The following is a 9,165-nucleotide window of genomic DNA, read 5'->3' as shown; positions in this document are numbered from 1 at the left end:
CTGTTCCACCTTCTCCAGCTTCCCACTTTACCCTTTCCCAGCCTTCTGTGGCTTGGTAACTTTCTCAATGAAATAGGCACATGTCATAGCCCCAGTGACAGCTTAAAAAGAAGGAAAGGAGACTCCCTGGCTCCCATCAACAGCTGCACACACGTGTTGTTGGAAGGGGAAGGAACCAGGAGGAAAGAGGACAGTGCCTCTGGTCACATGCAAAATGCTATTTTTGAGGAATTGAAAGCATGTTATGTCTGCAAGATTGCAAAAAAACCCAACCAAGGATGCTTCTGCATTTTAGGAAGCGGCCAGTGCAGCTATGCTGAGGCCTGGGCAGGCTTGTGGGAAGCTCTCACAGGAATCCTGGTGATAGACCTCCCTGTAGCCTTGGGGAGAAAATTTGGGCATGCTGGGTGTAGTTTCCATCCATGACTGGGTGTGCAGGAGAGACCTCAGCTTCATCCCAGCTCCTGTTACCTTTGCCCTGGCAATGACGGGGTGAGGATCTGGCAAAGTTTGGGATTTGCTTGTTGCTTGGCTGGGGGGTGGCCACAAGCCATTGTGATTTTGGTAGATCTATGTGTTGCTTTGCTATATTGCTGCTGGGAGAATCCCACAAGACCAGGTCAAGGTGTCTGTAGGACTGCAATCAGCACCAGCTAAACTGCCTTGGCTCTGCATGAAGGGGGGTTTGGATAACATCTGGACAAGTGCCTTACAAACACATCTGGGTCTGTAGGAGAAAAGTTGTCAAGGTCTGACAATAGCTGGCAAAGCCTGTCCCATCCCAAGATTGCTTGGGAAGGGGCGTGCATGAGTCTGCACTGCCAAAGAAAAGGTGCTCAGTCTAACACTTTAAGTTCCAGTTGCTCAAGGACTTCAGCTCTGCCCAGGGCTCCCAAGCAACCTTGGGAATGGGAAAACCCCATCAGGGACTCACTGGACTCCCAGAGGTTTACAGCCTAAATGACTAAACCTATTAGGTCACTCAAATGATCTGCTTCCTTTTATGGTCAAAATCAAGTGTCAGAATCACAGGTTTCCTCTTTCCTTAGAACTGGGTTTTAGTACCACAATTCAGAGGATGCAGTGCTAAAATTAAGTGTCTGAAAGCACATGCATAGTGTTGCAATCTTTCTGCCTTGCCTGCTGGTCTGTGTAATGCATGAGTTGGGCAACAAACAATAGAGGTTGGAAATAGCCAGGACGGAGATTTCCTCTTTCTATTGCAGAATTGTTTCCTTGACTGGTGTGTGCATAAGCCAGGTGGCAAAATGCTTGCCCCAAACAAGTTTCCTGGCAAGCAGGAGGGGTCTTTGGGTGAGGGGTGGAAAGGAGTGAAAGAAAAAGTTCCCAAAAAGCAAATCCTTCCTTTGGGCTTACCTTCACCCTCCTACTCCTTTACGAGTTCCCTTTGTCTCTCAGTAACTGGTTCTGGCAGCTCCTCACAAACTTCTCAGGTCCTTTTTCAAACCTGTGGATGGAAACTATTGTCCCCATATGAGCAATGGAGACCTGAGATGCAGATGCCCATATTCAAGCACCTCTGCTAATTGCCAAAACCTGGCACTGTGACCTCTCCCATCCACATACATACCACAGGGACAAATACCACAGGGAGCCAGGCCTTACCAGTACTGAGGAGCAGCAGAGGTTGTTCTCCCAAATTCAGGGACTGCAGTGACCACCTCCTTTAGTCTGCAGAAGTCCCAGATGGTACCTGCTCCAGCCAAGCAGGCATCCGGCTCTCACAAGGCTCTTGTTTCCCTCCACTCCAATTCAGTAAGGACTCATCACATTTGAGGTTCAGGACCCACCTGCCTTACCCACAGTTCACACCTATGACACTGTGGCTTTGTGGCCATCAGTGCCCCAGATGCCAGGGACTCTGCCGGCAGCGATGACATCCTTCCCCAGCTGCGCCACAGTGGGCACAGCAGCACCTTGCCAGCTCCCAGCGTTTACTGCCTGAGGGCCTCCAGTTCTTGGATAGGTGTTCAATGCACCCAGATTCTTTAGAGGATTTTTTAATCCAAGCTCATAAATGTTCATGTTTTCCAGCTAGGAAAAAAAAATCCCCTGTTGCTGGCTGTCCTTCCTCGGGGATTGGAGGTGTAAGGCAGCAGGAAGTCTCCAAGCTCCCAATGCTACTCCTATACCCATCCACCCCAAACCACCTCTCTCCCAAAAAGGAGAAGTAGCTCCTTAACCCAAACCACTCCAACCAGCTAACCTCTTGCTTGGAAAAAACCACACAAGATGAACTTGCAATGAAATATCCCACTTTCTAGGTTAGAGCAGGGACAGAAGGGAACAGGGTTCAGCCTTGGGTTTGGGGGTTGCACCTGGCTCTGCATCTGTGTTGAAAGTGGGAAACTAGAGCAGATTTTCTGTCCCACATGGTAGCAGCATCTGTCTGCTCCTTCCTGGCCATGAGCTTTGAAACTATCTACAAGACCTGAGTAAATAAATAAGTACAACAATAGGTCACAGCGTACCCAGTGGGACTATCCATGGAAAAGGGAAAATACGTAGCATGGGGAAAAAAACTGCAAATCCTGTTCAGCTGCTCCTTTCTGTTTCATTTAATGCACTTGGAGGCGACCATGCTGGGAAAATGCTTTATTCAGTTACTGGGTTATTCATACCTGCCTCAGCGGAGCCAGGAGAGCCTCATCCCAGCCAAACCTGAATGCAAAGAATGCCTATTTCAATCCTTTTGCAACCATCTGACGCAGCCAGTGGGATGCTCTGATGTGTAAAGCATCCCCCACTCCTCCCAAGGGACAAACCTGCATCACTGGCTTTCACCTTACTGCAGGAGGCACTGGTCCTGCCTGTCACAGATCTAGAGCTTCATCTGGATTTCCTTCTGGAAGCGAGCTGCCTGTCACCCAGCCTGGGATGCTCCAAAGCAAGGTCCTCTGTGAGCGAGAGGTTTGCTCCTGCTTCACTCCACTGGCCAACTTTCCAGGGCAAGGCTATGCTGTGATTGTGGTGTTTTGTCCATGGCTACCAGGTTTATGGGACACCAGGGAGACCCCCTTTTCCTCCCATCCCTCTCCCAGTGCAAGCACATTGTTTTTCTTCTTAATTAATGGAAAAAATTCCTGAACCTGTCAGAGGGAAGGAAGGTCTTTTCTCTCTCTCTGTCTCTCTCTCTCTTTCTCTCTCTCTCTCTGTGTCTCTCGTAGGTCAATTACTGAAATACAAACAATATCCATGGTCATGGTGAAACATTTTTTCCACCTAAATAATACCTCCGCAGATTTTAAAGGCGCAGGACCCTTTGCACAGCCCACTCGCTCCCCATCACGAGAGATACTCAGGAAGCATTGTCCAGGCATTGTAAACACCCTGCAGAAATGCAGGCACTTCCAGATTTTTCTCACAGACATCAAGCCAGTGTGTGCAGGGTCACGGCAAGCCCCCCCTCCACCTTTCTTTCTGTCAGCAGCTAACACTACAGCATTCCCAAATGTCAGCTCTCCTGAGCACCCTCTCAACCTGCCAATATCCATAGAGCCTGCTGACATCCCCAGCCAAAGCCTGGGGAGCGCTGAAATCCCCTCTGTGGAGATGGCTATCCCCAGGTCTTCCTCTGCACCCGTCTGCATACACCTGGCTGAGCTGTGCTGCCCCCCTGCAGCCCTGCCTGCGCTCAGGGGTCCCTGGCCCCTGCCCACTGGAGGAGAAAGAGAACATCCTGCCTGCCATACACACTGCAGAGCACCTCCTTACAGCTCCCTGCCTAATTTGGGCAGCCAAAGCACTCATGTGGGTGTGTGGTGTGATTCATACGTGGCCCCATGCATGTAAACTGGGCTGTCTGTGTGCCAGGCCCTCACGGGGCAACATCCTACCTTGCTGTGAGAAAAGATCGGTTGTGGGACATCCAGAGCCCTCTGGCCAGCCACCTTCTGAGTGCCGTGGGCTGCCACTGGGCATACAGGTGTGGGAGCTTCTTTCTGGGAGCACACGTTGCTTGTTGACAACATGAAAAGTTGTCAGCACTTTTCTTCTGCTGACCTCATTTACTTTTGACTCTGATGTCATTGCTCACAGCCAGCTCTGCGCTGAAGAGACCAGCAGTAGCTGACACCATCTCCTCTGCTGTTCCCCGGGTCTGTGCCGAGATTCCTACTGAAAAATAGTTTCTCTTCATGAAGACAACAGCCAAGCAGGGCCTGGGTTTGGGGGCCAGAGCTCGCCTTCACCGACTGCATCAGCCAGTGGTGGCCAGGAGCAAAGGTTGGGGCATTTGGGAACTTGGGAGTTTCCAAAGCTGCTGGGGCAAGACCTATGGCCGAGCTGCTTGCCTGGCATTTCTGCAGCATCCATTGAATTTTTGCAGCATGTGCAAGAAACAATTCACAGCAAATATTTCGAAATGTGCTTTGACTGTCAAACCACAAACCTTCCCGCTGCCCAGGTCCCTGCTGTGTTTGGGTTGCTGCTTAATCCCTTGCAAACAGCTTTATTGAGATAGTAATAAAAAAGTAATAAAAAAGGCAGGATTGCTTCCCTTGGGGCTGCCTTTACTCCAACCCTTGCTGTGAATCCAAGGCAGTCCATCACGCCAGAGAATCTCATTTGGTCTCTGCCTGGCTAGGATAGGAAAAATGGTAGGTGAGCCCTGCCATCATTTTATATTTTCATATCTTTGCCCTCCTGGCTCTTCTGCCAAGAGCTCCATGGATCCACTATTGTGACTTTTAATTCCTTGCATTAACCCAGCGTCTGCACTACCTGCAGGCACGCCCCAGCATTTGAGGTTCCCTTCAGTTCACACACTCTCAGCATTCAATGTTTGGGAAGCTCTATTGCTCCTTTAACCTTGTGAAAAAATCCACAAACAGCTGAAGCTGCCTGGCTTCCCCACAATGTCTTTTAAGATGGGAAATTCCCAAGCCTGCAACAAGTTCACTTGGTCACGGGCAGATCAGAGTTTAGGGAGGGGCAGCACCGTTTGGTCACGGGCTATGTGAAGGAGAGCGGGGAACAGCTGCATGCTCTGGAAACGGGTTTTTATTGTGGTTTTTCTTTTTTTTTTCCTAAATAGCTTTTAATGATTCGTATTTTCCTCCTTCTTTGTACCTGCTTTTCCCTTGGCACAGCTGGCTTCTCTGCCCCCAGGGCCCACCAGATACTGGTGCATGGACAGTGAAATGGAGCCACCTTCCAACACATCCCTGTTCCACCCTGGGATAAAGAGGGATGTCAGTGGTTTCCACCAAGCCCCCTCCAGCCATGTTGAGAGTGTTGGCAGGCTGGGCAGCAGGACAGGGTGGCCATCGAGAAGGGGGCACGGCTTATGCGAAGGAGGCACAAGCTAAGCACAGGGAGGAGAATGCCTGTGTGGGCTTCATTTCACGTGGCTGGGCGGGAGAAGGCTCTTCCTTGGAGCCACAGCCAGGCCTGGGGCTGAGATTAAGCAGTTTGTATTCCTGGACACCAATAAAATAGGCAGTCAAGGGTTTTCCCTGGCCTGGTGAGGAAACTCTTGCAAACTGATTTTTCTCTGCATTTAGCTGTGCAACAGCTTTAGTGTTGCAAACTGTTGATGGTGAAAACCCCAAAGTCTACCTTTAAAACTCAAAGGGGTTTGATCTTTGCACCTGAACAGCCTCGCTCTCCCCCTGACTGCTGCTTTCGTGAGCCATGCTATCACAGGAGCATCTATTGCCAAAGCCTCTCTCCACTGCCTGGAAGGCTGGATGCGTTTCCTGCATCAAAAGATGAACCTCCTGTTGAATGACATATCCCGAGAATGGGCCTTTAGGTGAAGCAGCAGTTGAGCAATTAAATCAAGGAGATCTGCCAAGACTCCCTGGCTCCTCTGAAGCACCGAGTGCACCAAGCTGGCATCCCCACACCGAGATGCTTTCTGGTGGTGTCCTGCAGCCCTCCCAGGATTTATTTCCTGAGCTTGGCTTTGCAGGGTGGACGCAAACCACGGGCTCCAGCCCTGAGCAGTGGCACAGGTGCCCTCCTTCCCACACCCCGTGCTGACCTGTGTGGAAAGCAAACGGCGTCCAACCTTGCATCTGAGGGAGCAGCTGATCGCGTGACGCCATGTGCCGTGGAGGTGTTGGCTCCAGGCACCCCGGCCCGTGGCGTCTTTCAGCACTGATTAGTTTCGAGCTGTTAAAAGCAGAGATGCGAGCAAGCAGATGGGATTGCACAGGGACTGCCTTGGTGTGCTGGACCCTTGGGATGCCAACTCCTTTTTCCCACTCCTGGTGTAGGATGATGGACCCATGCTTTCCGTCCCTTATACCCTTCTTTGCACCCTTTGCTTCCCAAATTCCCCAAATTTGGGAATTCCCAAATTCCCTTTGCTTCCCAACTTCCCAAAGACCCTCAAGCGCAAAGAAGTCTCACGCCAAAACTCTCTTTTTTCACCAGATTATCCTAAGTGGGAATGTGATTACTATCCTAATTGGGATTTTGCCTGTGCTTTCCATCCTTGGGAGCAGATAAAGCTCACCCTCACTCCAACTCCCTTTGGAGGATCAGGGAAAACATCTCATCACCCCAAAATGGTCCATGTCCAGCAGGATGCACACCTGGGAGCGCCAGGTGTGCCCTTTAAGGACAGCCTGGAACACTCCTACACACTGAGGTCCCTGGATTCACCTTTTTCAGCACAAGTCCCCACTTGGGTCTACGTTCCTCATAGCCGAGCCATGGACTAGGGGTGCTGAGGGGACCCCAATATTGAGGCACAGGGCAGCAGCTGCCTTCAGTCCTCACAGCCTCGCAACGCATCCAAGTGCCAGATATGTGATACCTCCTTTGCTGGGAGGAAAGGGAAACGAAGCGGCCTTTCCGACCGAGGGAAGGACTGCTGTTGTCTAGACGAGGTGACTAAGGAGGGAAAGGGCTGACTGTTTGTACAGCTTTGGGGAGTGTAAACAGTGCCGACTGTCCCAAGCCCTTCAAAGCAGAGGAATCCGGAGATAAGATGAAAGCACAGGGAAATTCTGGCCGGGTGTCCAAGCAGAGCAGCTAAGGAGAAGGGGACCTCTTTGAGACAAAATCCCCAGCACCTGAGTCATTTCAAACCAGCCCAAGAGAGGAAGGAGGAGCACAGCACAGCCGGCTGTGGGCAGGGCTGTGCATGGGCTCTCAGGACTTTCCCAGCTTTGGTTGCTTCTCTCTGCAATCTCAGAACAAGTGTCCTGAAAAGGAAACTGGAGGGCCTGGGAATCCTGCTGTGCTCTGCGGTGAGCTGGTTTGGCCTCTGCTTTTCATTTAGCTCACAAAAGAAAGAGAAAATGCTGTTTGAGAGGTGGTTTCCTTTTTTCTTTTTTTCTTTTTTTTTTTTTTGTTTTTTTTTTTTACAACTTTAAATACAGTACTGAGTATAAATTAATCTTACATTAAAAAAAAGGCAAAAAAATTAAAATAAAACATCTTTACAAACCAAAAGAAATTACTTTGGAACAGCAAAACAAAGTATCTTAAGACTTGAGGGCTTGGGGATAGAGGGAGGGAGAAATGTGCCACCTTGGCATTGGTACAAGAAGTGCTCTGGGCTTGCAGGAGGTGAGGACTGGGTTCCTCCACAACTTGTAACAGCTCCCAGGTTGTGGCTTTGGCTTCTTCCCCAGACTCCCTCCAGGGCTTTACCCTGCAGTAGGGGGGTGTGTATGTGACGGGAGAAGTGGCTGGAGGCAGGAGGGGCAGGGGGATGGCTGCAATCACTCTTGGCAGGTGTTTTCTTCATGAGTAACTGCAGTACCCAGCATGGCACCATCTGAGATCATGACTCCAAGGTGAAGCTGGGAATTTCCACCGTATGTAACCTTTCTGCTAATGGTGACTGAGTATTAGGTGTGCAGAAACAGCCCTTGCCCACACAGTCCTCCTCCCTCCTTGGAGATAGGCACTGGCCCAGGAGGCACTCTACAACTGACCCTCCAAGTTGTTCTCCAAGTCCTCCTCACTTAGAAGAGCTCATTTCTGTTTCAGATGGCTACTGCCAACTGCAAAGACCACCCTCATTTCTTTCTCTGTAGCTACACAGAGCTGCCCACATCATGGATCAACTTCCAAACTAGGTGACTTGGGATCATCTAATGGGCAAAGAGACCAAGAAGGAATTTGAGAAGAAAAATGAGAGGAAAAGAATGGGAGATGTAGAGACATTGGCAGGGAGAGATCAGGGGAGGCATGGCATGCATGACACCCAAGAAGGGGTTAAAAACCTCATGGGAATAACATGATTCTGCTTTCAGGACCACAGAGCAGGCAAGGACAGCTCACTGAGATTAAGTCATGCTTCTAAGTTTGGCTGTCCTTGGTCTTCTTGTGGTGCCACTTCGCCTCCTGCAAGGAAGTTGTGCTGGGGGGATGGTGCAGAGTGAGAGAAAAGGGCAACAAAAGAGAGAGAGAGATCAGATGATGCCTCTGCCTGCCTCATCCTGGGCCTCGCAGGCACGTTGCAGTAACAGTGTGCTTTTCTGCCAGACCAGTGAAGCCAATGCATGCACGTGCCTCTGAGCTTCCTGCCACTGGGGAATGAAACCCATTTAAGAACATATTTATATATATATATTTATATATGCATGTATAAATACACATACACACATACACGCACACGTATATAGATATATACACACACACACACACACATATACACGCGCACACATACAGAGCAACTTTAAAAAATAATTTGAGTCCAAGCCTGGAAAGTTGAATTCTCCACAAGCATGTGCAAAGATGGCTCCTCTTGGCAGGGGCCGGGGGTGTGGAGACGATTCTGCCGCCATGTGCTCCTTCCCCACGATCCAAACACCTTCCAGTCAGCACCAGGAGCAGGAGGGGAAGGGGAGGGGGAGGGAATGCATTTGGCTTCTTTGTTTTGTATTTGTTTTGTTTCTTTGCTTGTTTGTTCTGTTCCCCGAGATGTTGTATATCTTAGTGGTTTTGGTTTTTCTCTTTTAAAATAAAATATACACACGCACATTAAAAATATATATCTGTCCAGGTAGGCCGATAAAAGTCCTTAGTGCATTTTCCATCATTGGTCGCCGCTTGCAATCTGAGACGTGCCTGTTTCCAAAATGTAGGTCCAGTGCAAGTGTAGATCTCAACTGGGCCCCCCAGCCTTACCAGAAGCATGAGGAAAAGGGAGAATGTTCCCCTTCTACCCTCTGTCCATGC

This window comes from Empidonax traillii, unplaced genomic scaffold, assembly GCF_003031625.1.
Source record: "Empidonax traillii isolate 1590-97213 ecotype Southwest subspecies unplaced genomic scaffold, ASM303162v1 scaffold55:size2822071, whole genome shotgun sequence".
NCBI classification, from domain to species: Eukaryota; Metazoa; Chordata; class Aves; order Passeriformes; family Tyrannidae; genus Empidonax; species Empidonax traillii.
This window is presented reverse-complemented; position numbering follows the sequence as displayed.